We start from the raw sequence: 14,668 nt of genomic DNA, 5'->3' as shown, positions 1-14,668 counted from the left end.
TTGGTCCTTTCTCATAGAATCATAGAATCACAGAATGGTTTGGGTCAGAAGGAACCTTTAAAGATCATCTAGTTCAAATCCCCTGCAGTGGGCAGAGTCATCTTTTACTGTCCTTCTAATGTTTGCACCCTCCTTTTTGAGAACACAAGGGGGCGTGATTTAAAATAAAAGATATGCATTCATTCTGAGGTACTGTTGTAATTCATATATTTTTCCAATTATTCTTTATGTTTAATATTCAGGCACCCTCAGCAGATAAACATTCAGTGTTGTAAACCCAAGATTTACCTGTTATTATTTTGCCTCTGTTTTTTTATTTTGTTTTTTTTTTTAAGAGCTAATATCACTGTTCAGGGTACCACCTTGGCTTGAGCACCTGTGTCCAACTTAAAATTAAAAAGTATTCCATTTGTTTTCAGTCTGACAGTTCATTCATCTTCTGCTGCTACTTTGGCCATTACTACAATGAAGAACAGCTCTGAGCTAATGGTTCTATACTCATCCTCTTTGTCCTTGCTATCTATTCATATTCTCCTGTAACTTGCAACCTCTGACAACATGATAAAATCCACTGCACTTTTTATATCTTCTTACAAAAACTATCAATTACAGTGGTGAGTGTTGTTTGCTATAGAATGTACATGTTCATGTGCTGCTTTTTGAGGCTGCCAGATTCCTGTTACAGGTCTCTTCACTGGAAATATTTTAAATTCTGTACAATCTCATTTTCAAGAACATCATCTGCACTCCATAAACATCACTCTGGATCATGATTTGCCTTTTCTTCAGTATCTCTGAGTTGCTCTGTGTGAAATGAACAATTCTTAGCTTCCAGAAGTCCCTCTTGAGGTTTGACCAAGGTCATAGCTGTGATCTGACCTTTTTTGCAGGGACTCAGCCTCTAGTAGTGTAAGACTGACTTTCCACCTCAGATCTGCCAAAGCCTTTTCAGTTGTTCGTCTTCTTTGTCCCACTCTTCGAAAATGTGTCATTTTGTTTCAGGTATTCATGAAGTACATTAGCGTTCAGTATTACAATCAGCTTCTTTTACTGCCTTAAGGTACTTAAGCATTAAGTTTGTCAAAACTAAAGCCACTTCCTGGCTGTTACTTCTTTTTGAGTAACACACATTTCTTGCAGATGAAGGTGTGCCCCAGCTGTATTTCGGCTCTGGTAACATTACAAACCACTCCCTTCTCCACATGCTTTCTTAGTTTGTTTTATTCCCAGTGTCACATATTGGTCAACAATCCCTCCTAGCCAATAACTCCAACAAAGAGCTGCTCCATTCAGCATCTTGACATCTGAAAATTTAGTCCTAGGAAAGATTTCTATTTTCAGACCCCACAGAGGGACAGTTCTCTACGCAGTCCTAGTCACAGCACCGAACCAACATGTGTATTACAATCTGTAGTAGCCATACAGTGGATAATTTCTTAGTCTGTACCCTGAATGAAGAATGGTCCTACCTAAACATTCCTGATCTGCATCTCTTCATTTCCTAACTTTAAGAAGGAAGAGTGCTGAGAGAGAACCCTATATTAATTTTGAAATATATTGAAATTAAGTTTGAAGTTGCTTAAAATTAAAATTAAACAGTAAAAACATGAAATTAAAAGGAGAAGGTATGAAGAAAATAGTGTCTGAAATTATTAGGAAAGGTATGGAAAACAAAACAGAAATCACTGATGTTCCACTGTATAACACTGTCATGTACTCGTATCTTGCTTACTGAGTGCAGTATGCAAGACAATAAAACTAAAAAGGTAGAGAAAATGGTTATAAGCATGATTCTGAGTATGGAGCACTTGGGAAAGAAATCAATGACAAACATAGTAACAGCAAATTATGCATTGTAGGGGAATAGGAGAGGAAACAGGAATAATTTAGAATTTCTCCCAACTCTAAGGTTACACAACAAATACTTTAGGCAGCAGATGTAAAACAAAAAAAAATAAAATGCATTTTATAAGTAAGACAAAATTTCAAGGGACCACTGCCACTTGATTTTCAAGGGCTGAAAGCATAAATGAGCTCACAAGAAGATTTGACATATTCATGGAAGACAGGTCCATTAACAGCTGTCTATTAAGTATGATCATCTGGATGCAAACTTTGGTTAGGAGTGCTCTTCATCTACAGTTAGAAAGGTGTATCAGGGGAACTCTTTCTGTATAATTAATTATCTTATTGCCAAACTAATTCTTCCTAAAGAGCAGTGGTGCCCACGATCATAGAGAGATATTTGGTCTGAAGTTCCATCAATGCAGACCAAGGAGCTGAGCACCTCCTCCTCCACACACTTGCAGACCAGTGTTGCATCACCATTGGTGAGAGACGTGGGGTACCATCACAGGTTTTTCAATTACAAGAAGACTGTCCAGCCCAAAAGAAATTACTAGCTGAACCTCTGCAATTGACCTTGTATATAGTTTTATTAATCTTAGGTACAAATACTGATGAAGAATGAAAATCAAAAATATTTTATATGGAAAACCCCTTTGCCAGTTCTCTCATAGATGAATACACACGGTTTAATGAACTTGCAGCAGCAAAGTAGGTGAGGATTTAATTTAGAAAATTATTTACAGCATCTTATATCTGAAGGAAGGATTCTAATGTTACATTTTGTTATAAATACCCTTTCAAATTCCAAAAGTAATGTATATAGAATGTAGCATATAATCAACATTTCATTGGGATAAATATATTCAGGATTAATTATTATGACAGCTTTGTTTTAATGCATATTTATCATAAGTTATAAAGGAAATTGTTGTCTAATTTTCACAGTTATCTTTTGCTTTTCCCTGTAATAGGCTTAGTGTAGCATAAACAGACATTTTCTCTGTCCAAATTTTGAAATAAAAAGGGGGAGCTTTTTCTTACCTACTCAGGTTATGTACTGAAGAAATGCCAAAGAAGATACTTAGCTTTGTAATTCTCTAGCCGATGCCAATTACTGATTTTGTTTATTTTGATTATGATATGGACAACTGACTATCTTCTGAGTAAGCTCCAGTCTAGCCTAGTGCTAAGTCACTGCATAAACATATAAACATAGCATATGCATACAAGACACTTTTGCGCTCCTATACACACAGGAATAACGTCTTTGTGTAGGCTCCAAGCCTTGGCTGACTACATACCGCATTTGTATATACCCTGATCTATACAGCAGTCAATTGAAGGAATTGGGGGCTTCATACAGACATAATAAAGAACACCTTTTGTTGGTTTTGCTTCTTTTTAAGATACCTTTTGGCGGAAATATTATAATGACAGTGACTTCTCTCAGGTCTACTGCATCAGGTTAATTGCAGACTACAGCAGACTCTGCTCCATAACTTCTTCAGCATTTATATTAGAGAGTATTGCTCTCAACACACGTCTGAGCAAGGTACAGAGGCACAAATTTTATTACAAGAGCAATAAGCAACTGATTTTCAATGTAATCTGCTAGAAAGGATATATTTCTACTTTACACCAATATGCAGTTTGCTATTGTTTCTTTGAAAACATCCCAGATAACACTGAGAAGGTTTTGTCCTACCTCACCTTGCTGTTAAACTGAAAATACAGAAATCATTTCTATGCATCCTGTTCTTCAAGCAAAATTTCTCATTGAACAGTAGACCTTAAAGAAATTTCCATCTTGTTTTAATATTTTTATTACATCAACATCCCTTTAGGAACTTTTGGAACTGAGTGATACTGAAAATCTGTAGACCTTTAACTTCAAAATAGACTTCACCACAGAGACAGCTGGATTTAGTTTAACACCAGCTCTTAAATGTTTCAATTACACTTACTTCTTCTGAGCTCTTACTCTCAAGCATATGGTGATGTCCAGCAGCACCTTCTTATTTCCACAGCCCCTAATTCAGCAAACACAGCTCCTATTGGTCTCCTTTTCATGTTTCCCTTTCTCAACAGCATGCTTTCCTTGCATTTTCGGGCTCAGACAGCTGTCAGACACAACACCCTATCAGGCAGTTCTTTATAACAAGCGACATGGTCATTGTGACTCATGTGACTTATTTTTTAACATGGATAGGGCGTGGGCATAAACTGGCAATAATACAGTCTTTCGAAAGTGACTGTGGAAGTTAATAGATATTCCTTCACAACCACATTATGACTTTTTTGACCAGAAAGTGAACTACTCTATGCAAAGCAATAGGTGTGGTTGTTTACAAATGGTATACTAACCTAAAGTTAGTATACATCCCTAAAGGATATCAGAAAACGTAATGTTTGCTCTCTGAGCATATTGGATTCATTAAATCTGCTTCTATTTTTAAGCCCTAAAGTACAAAAACATCTACCATTGAGTAGCTTCAGTCTGAAGGATTCTGAAAAGCAGAGAGAGAGCTGGACTTGCGGAAAGAATGAAAGAAATGCTGGGAGTGGGTAAAAAGCATGCTAACATATTCCAGTTCCAACCCTCATGGAAAGCAAAGATCTCTTTAACCTATTTTTATTTTTGCTCAGAGGTAGAGGAAAGAAAAATTGGAAAACAGCTGAAAAAAAGACTTCTAAAAGACAGGATACTCCAGACCCTTGAGATTCTCAGGAAACATGTCCAGTTATCCTAGGATATTGTATAACTAAGAAAAGGCCATGGCTTTTAACCATGCTGGGTGGTCAGCTCTCTCCCTATCACTCCTGATGAATTATATTACTGTAATCACATTCCTCTCTATATTTTTTTTTCCAAATTATTTGGAGAGCAAGGGTGCTTCTCTGTGTAAACAGGAGTGGTAGGAGCTTGAGCACAAACCTGGAAAGAAGGAGCAAGCGGGAGGAAGTGCTGTGCTAGAACTCTGTTTCCTACCCTAATAATGACCAGCTCATTGCTACCCCATGCTGCTACTCTTGGGATACAGTAAATATCTTGTAGAAAACTGGGTGCAGGAACAAGCTATCACATGATCAAAGCAAAGACACTAGCTGCTACCATGAAAGAGCCTTGGCATTCTAGGAAATCCCACCCTAGCCTACGTTACGTTCATGTTCTCATGTAAGACCTTTGTGTCAAAGATCCTGTACCAGGCTGAACACTTGGCAAAATAGTACCTAAACTCTGCATGACATATTTTTACTTCATTTGATTAGTTAGATAACTGCAAAATCACATAAAGTCCTACAGAATCTTTTTTGCCCCATTTGTATCGTACTGCTTTTGAATCTACCTACAAGTATTCAAAATGTTTTCCTGTATAGTATATCTTTTAAGAAGTGGTGCCCTTATTGATTTACCTACTTTGACTGTCTGAATAAAGAATATTCTCAGAGCACAGTAATATGCAGCACAACATGGCACATAAGTCAGCTATTACAGACACTTGCTGTTGACTTAACCAGTAGACTGTCATGGTTGCTTCTCTTCTACCTTTTCAAAGATAAGGGCTCGGTTCATGAAGAGGATGATTGGATGTACCATATGCAAAATGTCATCTGCAGAATCGGTGCTGAAAAGGTATGGCCCTTGCCAATGCAGAAACCACAAAAAATATTTAACTCTTCCCCTCCAAAATTAATACAAAAGAGGAAAAGAAAATACACATAATAAGTAAATCCAGCTCAATGATCAATCACCATTCCCGCAGCAATAAACTAGAGAGACAGCAGGAAGTAATGTTTAGAAAGCACTTCAGAAAGCTTAAGAGATACAAAAGGTTTGCCAAAACACACAGTTAGCGAAAGGAGAAAGTCCAGAAAAATACATATGACCTGAGGAGAATAGAGCTAAAAGTTACTGTAAAATATCTCGGAAGTCAGTGAAACCCAACAGTCCTTCATAAGAGTCTGGTTAAGGAAACCATGACTGAAGCACTGCAGGATGACAGACAGGAGTCACAGAATTGTGGAATCATCATAGACCTTAAAGATTGTCTACTTCCAAGTCCCCTGGCATGGGTAGGGACACCTTTCCACTAGACCAGCTTGCTCAAAGCCCCATCCAACCTGGCCTTAAACACCGCCAGGGAGGGGGCAGCCACAGCTTCTCTGGGCAACCTGGTCCAATGTCTCACCACCCTCACAGTCAAGAATTTCTTCCTAATATCTAATCTAAATCTACCCTCTTTCTGTTTAAAACCATTACCCCTCGTCCTATCACTACATGCCCTTGTAAAAAATCCCTCTCCCGCTTTCCTGTAGGCCCCCTTCAAGTACTGGAAGGCTGTTATAAGGTCTCCCCAAAGCCTTCTTTTCTCCAGGCTGAGAAGCCCCAACTCTCTCAGCCTGTCTTCATAGGAGAGGTGCTCCAGCCCTCTGAGCATCTTCGTGGCCCTCCTCTGGACTCGCTCCAACAGCTCCATGTCCTTCTTATGTTGGGGGCCCCAGAGCTGGATGCAGTACTCTAGGTGGGGTCTCACAAGAGCAGAGTAGAAGGGGAGAATCACTTCCCTCGACCTGCTGGCCACGCTGCTTTTGATGCAGCCCAGGTTACGATTGGCTTTCTGGGCTGCAAGTGCATATTGCCAGCTCATGTTGAGCTTCTCATCAACCATCACCTCCAAGTGTTTCTCCTCAGGGCTGTTCTCAAACCATTCTCCAGCCAGCCTGTATTTGTGCTTGGGATTGCCCCAACCCACACGTAGGACCTTGCACTTAGCCTTGTTGAACTTCATGTGGTTCGCACAAGCCCACTTCTCAAGCCTCTCAAGGTCCCTCTGGTTGACATGAACCTGAATTTATAGGACCACAGGGTCAAGATACAATTACAGACAGATCATTATATGTAAATTGCACTGCATATAAAAGCATATTTGTGAGATGAAAGGAATGAATGTGTTTTCAGGTAACAGAAGGATGTGGAAACCATTTTCTTTAGGCAGGGAAAATCACATAAGCCTCGTAAATGGGAAAGGGGCCCTCTAGCAAGTATCTCTGACTGAAATAGCTGAATCACCCAGTACTTCCCTGCCCTGATATTTGGAAAGTTTCTGGATATCTCTCTATCCCCAAGATATGTTTCAGGGTCTGGGCACCTGCTGGGCATGTGTCTCCTGGCAGGGAAGCAGAGGCAGCGGCTGCTGCTGTCCTCACAAAACTTTAAAGCATCAACATCTTTCAGCACAAAACCAAATGCTCTCATGCTAAGTTACAATAGAACGAGTCCCAAAGCCAACTGGAACAAAAACATCCTGATGGCAGTTAGGATACAAGGCAAGCTGTGATATGATCAGCCCTTGTTGAAAACTCAGTTTGAAAATCCTAGTGCTTACAATGTCAAAGAAAAATATTTTCAAACCTAGCTAATGTCTCTTCTATCTGGTGATCGCTTACGACAACTAAAATTGGACAATGAAAATGGCGTCTGGACTCTCTTTTGTGGAGGGAGTGAGGCTCAGCATGCAGTTCAGAAAAGCAATGGGTTTTTTTGTTTTAGGAGAGCCTGAGTAGTAACAGCATCAAGTGCTTGAAGGCCTTTCCAGTGCTCAGGTTACTGAACTCATTTGCTAATTTTAATATTTTTAACGAGTATTGTTGTTTGGCCAGGGAACCCCCTCCGTTTCATTTTGTAAGGTGCTATAGAAATGCACGAGGCACAGAAGTACTATACTCTGAAGGAGCATTCGTGATTATTCTGCCTTTCCTCCTTCATAACATAAGGTACAAAACTTTACACAGAGAGTTCTGCATCAAATCCAAAAATGAGGGGAGACTATACAACATATTATCTGTATAGCACACATTTTTAGGCACATTCTGATCTCAAGGTATCGATTCATGGAGAAGTGCTTTCCCTTGCTTGAATATAACACAAGCTACAGGCGAGTCTGAGAGGCAGGGAAAGGACAAGGGCAAGCACAGAGAGAGGGGAAGAACATGGGAGTAAGTGATAAAATCCAGCTGTCAGGGAACAAGAGTGTGGATAGTCTAAGGGGTCATAATCTCAAAATTATTTTCCTCGCTAAATAAATATCAGCTGCTGTTCAAAATTTGGCAAAAACGTATGCTGAAACAAAGAAGTAGCCAGGGAAGCAAGATGATGCTGGATGCTACAGCAAGAATTAACTAGGTACAACAGGATGAAATTAAACAGATAAATGAAAGAAGATTGTGAAGCTGCAGAAGCTGTTTAAATTTGTTGCTTTGGACACTTAAAATAGGACTGCATGATGTCTAATACTCCCTGCTGAGAGGGATAAGAACATGGACTAGGTCACCTAGTAAATCTTTTCTCTGTGAAGCTCTGCCATAGCTTTTAGATGATTGTCCTGTCTCATTTCGGCAGTATTCATCCAGCATGTCACTTCGGGAGTTTGTGAAATGCCATACACTCTTTGCCCAGAGGAGTTGACAATTAACAAACAGACTTTCTGTGCAAATGACAACCAGTATTAAAACAAAATCAACCTTGTAATACAGCATCCAGAAAACTGGTTAGGAGAACCACTGCATTTCAGCAACATGCTAGGAGCATTTTTCTAAAGAATATTTTCCATAAATCTTCTCTGTCTTTTCAATGTGTCCTCAGCATAAGCAATGGAAATATCCCTTATACAGGCCAATAATTTTCACAGCAGCAAAAGCCTGTGAGACTGCAGGATGGACAGATAGAGGTGCTATTTCTCACCTGTTGCTTGCCGTCCGTTTCATACACTCACAAAATGCTCAAGAGATTGTGGTGAAATTTGTGTCTACAGAAATGCCACCTTGAGTTCACTCCAAAGGCACATGGTATAGGTTGTATTCTCCTGCTTAAACAAAACCTAACCATTATGCTTTCATAACAGCAATTGGTTTTCAGCAAGGAACTTAAACAAAATAATGATGATGGACTTGCTTGGTTATCATATGAATAGCTTGCCTTAAAAAAAAATCAAGACAGAACCTTGGCCCACATTCCAAACACTTGACGAACCGACTCCTGTTGACTTCACTGGTCTTTGGATTATATCCATTGCCATCAAGATGAAAAATTGCAGGCACTTAAAGCAAGGGTTCTGGATGGATTGACTAGATTTATTATCCCTCTAAGGGCATATCTGGAGGAAATTAGTATGCAATATATGGCTATACACAAGTAACCTCACATTCAAATTCAGGACCTGATACGTTGGTAAAAATATAATTTAATAGAAACCTTTGTAGTTCTTATTATCTATCTCTGAAATCAACTACTTTCTAAAGTGAATTTGAGCTTTATATTTACATAAGCAATTGAAAGAGCTGTTGTTCACAACAACAAGCTTCCAGTCATACACAGGATAAAAGATAACCTGCAGTACAGGAGTGAAAGCAAGAACCATTAATAGCAAGTGGTCATCAGCAAGATTTTTTTTTATATCAGTCTTCTGCTGGGCATAATTTTTTGTTGATTTGCAACATTTTGTCAGAAGAGAATTTAGCTGCCAGGAAATTCTTCATAGTACTGTGAAGTACAATCTATGCAATGGTTTTTCAAGTAATACTTTTGCAGAAAGAGAGGAGTCTGAACCCAGGGCATCCCGTAACATCACATTCACCATGGACAGTTGAGGGGGAATGTGAATGTGAAATCATGAAGCGCTGCTGATCTGCAGAACAAGGAATTATCCATGCCTCAAGAAGACCACCTTATGAAAATGAAGGTATATTATAAATATTACTTTCTTTTTAGCATAAAGAAGAAGACACTGCCCATATAAGGATGAGGGAGTGAGAACTAGTTTCTGTCAAATCTGGCACAGAAGAGGGTTGAGTGAGTGAGTATATTTGCATGCTTCAAGCCACCAAAGGAAGCAACAGCGTAAAAGTTGAAAGTCGTTTCTACAGTCAATGGTGCAAACATGTCTCAGGCTGCTGAACAGACACCAGTAACTATGTAGAAAAAAATCCCAATCTTTCAAAACACATATTTGCCAAAATAACTGCTCACTAGCCAAGTTTGCACAGTAAGTTGTTTCAGTTGTTTTGTGGAATAGACCAATACCTTTTTTTTCCTCTGTAAAGAAATATATTTTCAGGCTAGGATTACAGTGTCCGGTGCGTGACTCTCCATGTCCAGGTCCATAGAGGTGGTAGCACTGGTTAGATTAATCCTCTGACCCTGAAGGCACAGGTTTTAACATGCTCTGGAACAGCTTTTGGAAAAGAGAGGAGTGGGAGCACTGCAGTTTATGCAAAAAGATTATGCTTTACTTCTGCAAAGACAAGTCACAGGTGTAATCCTGGCCCTTAGAAAAATTCAGGGAATGAGGCAACTGAGGTGAAGCGGAAGGAGGTGATGTTAGAAGGTCTTATCACAGCTCTACTATTTCTACCCAGCACATGGGACAGGCTGACTGTGCAAGGGAACAGGCTGTCTCAAGACTCTGCTTGCTACCAGCCCCTGGGGAGGAGGGCTACATGAATATCTGAATTTTCTCTTTGTTGACTGAGCAACAGCAAGAAATTGTGTTAGGTTGTACTTAATCATTTGGGGTTCTTTAGCTCTTCTTTGTTTTGTTTCTTTTACAGTCTTTTTTTACTAACCTGTTGATCAGTTTCAAAATTAAAATTTTTGGTTTATTTTTCAACTTTTCCAGCTCCTTTTTTCCCTCTCCATCCCCCCTTTTTTTTTATGGCTGAAATTATGGCTTGATTTGTCACAAATCATTTCAGTATCCTCCAAATTGCATTTTTGATGAACTGACTATTCAAAGCATTGCTCAATTCTACCCAGTGGGAATAGCTCATCCCCAGGCTTCCCAGAAAGGATACTGCTTCACACTCACAGCTTGGAGAAGTTAGAAAATGACACCATTCTCCCAATGCTGAGAGGCCGCTGTGTTTTAAAAACAACAACTGGGAAGATTTTATACTCTATGGAAATCCATATCAGGAATAATTTCTTGAAAAATTTGTTAAACAGTTATAGACTTCACGTGTATGAAAAATAATTATAGATCGCTGCACATATTGTTCAATGATGCATGAGAATAATGACCATTAACCACTTAAATGAATGATTTCTCTAGTTGTCAGATATAGTCATAGTATATGAATATGCAAAATAAGCATATAATTTTGCATATTTTTACCAAAAAAGTTATAAATACAAATTTTTATTCTTTATTCTTTGGTTCCTCCTGTTCTGGTTTGAACCTAAGGATATTCATTATTTCTGTGACTTATGTGATTTTGATAACATGGAAGATTTTTTCCTCCAAAATGCAAAACTGTTCTTATTTCACCACCAAGCAAGGAAATGCAATCAGGTGTTCATTCACACACCACAGATCTGTATTCACTCTGGCCATTTCTCAGACCAAATTTTTTTAATCCCATCTGCTTTGTTTCTCCTGTGAATGTATCCTTTTGCATTCCTTAAAATCAAACTCTCTGCCTGAAATATTTTGGTCACCATATTGTGTGCCTTGATATTTTGAATTCTTTGTAACCTCTTCCAGCAGGTAAAAAATGAAGGTGAAAGCAGAAATGAAAGCCAAGCCTTCACACCTCACACCTGTGTTTCTTACTATAAGAGGCACTGCCCTTCATAAGAAGTGCTACATACACTGCCCTCACGGCTAAGCAAAGAAATTTAGTTGTTGGCCAGATGGTTTTCAATCCCTACGTTTGCAAAAACTAATATTTATATAAGAAGACATTACAGGAGAGTCTCACTGAGAGAGCAGCTGTAAATTATTCAGGCACTCATCTGGAGGAGACATCTCTATTCTTAGCACATGTTTATAATTGAAACATGGTCCAGCTTTTCCAAACCTCCACCGAGTGACTCACAAGGACAGTTCCATGCGTGGTGCATGCCACGCTGTCCCACAGCTAACGTTCTTTCACTTGGAGTCATTTGCATCCACCCAGCACTGGGACATTTTGAAATCAGAACTCCATTTTCTGGTCAAGCCTTCAAAGTCCCCTTGCTCTGTCGTTGTGATGTACACATTGTACATTTACATCTGGCATCTTGCATATTGCGTGTTCTGTGAGGCTGACCTGAAGACGAAGCAATGTGAAGGGCTGGAGGCCAAACTGCGTATCTCATGTTTCATCCCATTGCTCTACTGGCATTTTTGAGGCAGCATGTAAGAAACCCTGGTAAGCAGTGTTGTAGTGTTGAATGCAAACAGGTTTTAGTGATGCACTAACTTCAGAGAGCAAGAAGTAAGGACATATGAGGTGAAGAGGAAGAGGCTATCAAGGGAACGCAAGCTCTTACTACAGCTCTTTGCTAGACTTGTTCAACTTTTGTGAAATTAAGGAAGGGAACATGCAGATGGCCAGACTGATACGCCAGTGAAGAGTTTACTCTGAGATGCTACATGTAATGGTAAGAATAAAACTAGGAATGTATTCCACTCCTGTAAAGTTTAAAGGCCGCTTGTGAACAAAGTGCACAACTTTCCATATAAGATTTAATTGTGATTAACATGTGCATTAAGGGGTAGGTACAATGTTATAAAACTTTTACCGTGCTTCATGTGCGGGTTTTGGTGTACTGTGTTTGGGGATTTTAACGCTGTGCACATTTGGAGATTAAAATAAAGCATCTGAAGGTCCAGTGAATGCAGGCATTTTAATGAATTGTTTAATGAATTAGTGAAGTGAAGGTGGGCATTTTAATGAATTGCTCAAGACTGGAGCCCATGAATGCAAAAACATTTTCAATGAATTTTTAATAAATAACAATGAAGATGCCAAATTAAATGCTGGGAACAGCAGAAAAGAAAAGGATTAAACACACAACTGTGACCAGTAAAAAGTATTATTAAACACACACAATCACGTGCCAAGTTAAAACCTTAAACACAAATTAAACAGAAGAGGTTTATATAGGTTATTTTACAGTGCCCTATCATGGCATCCACCATACTTTCCAGGGTACCTCTTTACCATTTCATTATCTTTCCCAGCTGTCTCTCTGATGACTCTACCGTGTCTTTGTCTTTCTCTCTTTTTTTTTTCCCTCTCTCTTCCCTCCATTCCCTTCTTCCAACTCTTTATTGCTCCCTTAGAGCGCATATAGCATTTTTTTCTAAAGGCAATGCCACTGAAAGCAGCTAATCACTTCAGGGACACTCCAGTAGGCTGTCCCTGCTTTGGAAAATGAAACACGTTATGTTTGTCCTCCAACAATGAAAACATCATCTATTGAAGAGACACTGGTCCAGCGGAGAAACTATGTAGTGATCTCTTTTGCCTAAAAGGTGTTTTCAGAGCTGGGAACAGAGTGAAAGAGAATCACAGGCACTGTGGAAAGTGCCAGGTGAACTACATTGCCATGCAATCTGTGCATCAAATTAAAGCATATTCTTTGGCTTGTTTTTCTAAAAAGAAAACACTCATGGATCAACATAATGGGTGTTGCAAAATAGCTAGAATTCTGCAGTAACCAAAATATCTTTCTCTGCTGGAAACGTTTGTGTTCTGTGACTTGGCTGATTTACCATATCATACTTCGTGTTAGTTAAGGCTCAGAACACTTTTTATTTGTCCTCCTGTAACTATTGCAATAAGGAAAAGTATATTTCCTTTAAACTTAATATTTGATCCACACAGTGCCACCATTTTGTCTGAGGCTAATCTGAGGCTTTAGGAGGTAGGAAGAGGAAGGAAGTAGAAGAGCAAATGTCAAAGTACAGGGAATAATGAACAGGGGGCAGAAGGTGACATTGATGTGAGGTATGGATGTAGCAATATGAAGAAAAGAACTGGGAAGCCTGTATATCTCTAGTACAGCTCTAGTATATGCCAAGTAAAATCAAGGGAATACGCAGATAAAACGAGTTTGCTTCCTCTCAGTTTAAGGTAATAGAGAGCACATTAACTTCTCACATAAGCAATGGAGTTGACCCACTTTTCTACCTAGCATTTCCCTGCGTGGAGCCTCTATTTTATGAAACAAATGTTGGGGAGAGAAAGACAAGAAGATAAAAAGAAGCAAATAAGCATGTCCTACAATGGCAGAGACCTGATAGCACACCATCAAGCTGTTAATGTCTCCCTCTCTACACTAGCTCCTGCAAGTGACTCTCCTCCCAGGCACCGTTACCCTCACAGCTCAGGCAAGACCTCCTGGCTGTGATCCCCTGAACCTGAAGAGCTCCAGTCAGATCCTTGATTTCACAGACAAAATCTGTCTGTCCCACGTCATGGGTGGCAATCACAGAGGTGTGCATGAAGTTGACCAAATGCAATGTCTCAGCAGTGGGATGTCACGCAAGTGTACAGTCCATCGCCTTAGAGTAGATATTCATTTAGTGGAGTCTCCCATAAAACATGTTGCTTTCCTCCACACATCTATATGCATCTAGACTTCCTTTATTGTAGCATGGCCTTGAGCTCAATTTTGTTCAGATGCTACCTAGAAAGCTGAGCACTGACATGATTGCATGTGGGAGCTGAAATCCACAACCTCAGGCTTAAGCTGAGGCATGAGATCTGATTCAGGTACCTGAACTCATGCAGAAGAGACTGTGGATGTAAAGTAGCATTGAATAACACAGTTTCATTGAGATGACATGACTTGGCAGTAGCAGGGTCTCACAGTAGAGGACTTTGCACATGCTCAGCCACCCTTCATAAATAAATTTCACTGTTGTGGAAAACATCACCTCTCACTGAAAGATACTTTCACCATGGGTTTAGAATTGTGCATGAAAACAATGGATTGGCAACTTAAATATTGTTTGAGAACACCAGGTATTTTAACATAGAATAGTACAAGCTA

Source organism: Nyctibius grandis, chromosome 1 (genome assembly GCF_013368605.1).
Source record: "Nyctibius grandis isolate bNycGra1 chromosome 1, bNycGra1.pri, whole genome shotgun sequence".
NCBI classification, from domain to species: Eukaryota; Metazoa; Chordata; class Aves; order Nyctibiiformes; family Nyctibiidae; genus Nyctibius; species Nyctibius grandis.
This window is presented reverse-complemented; position numbering follows the sequence as displayed.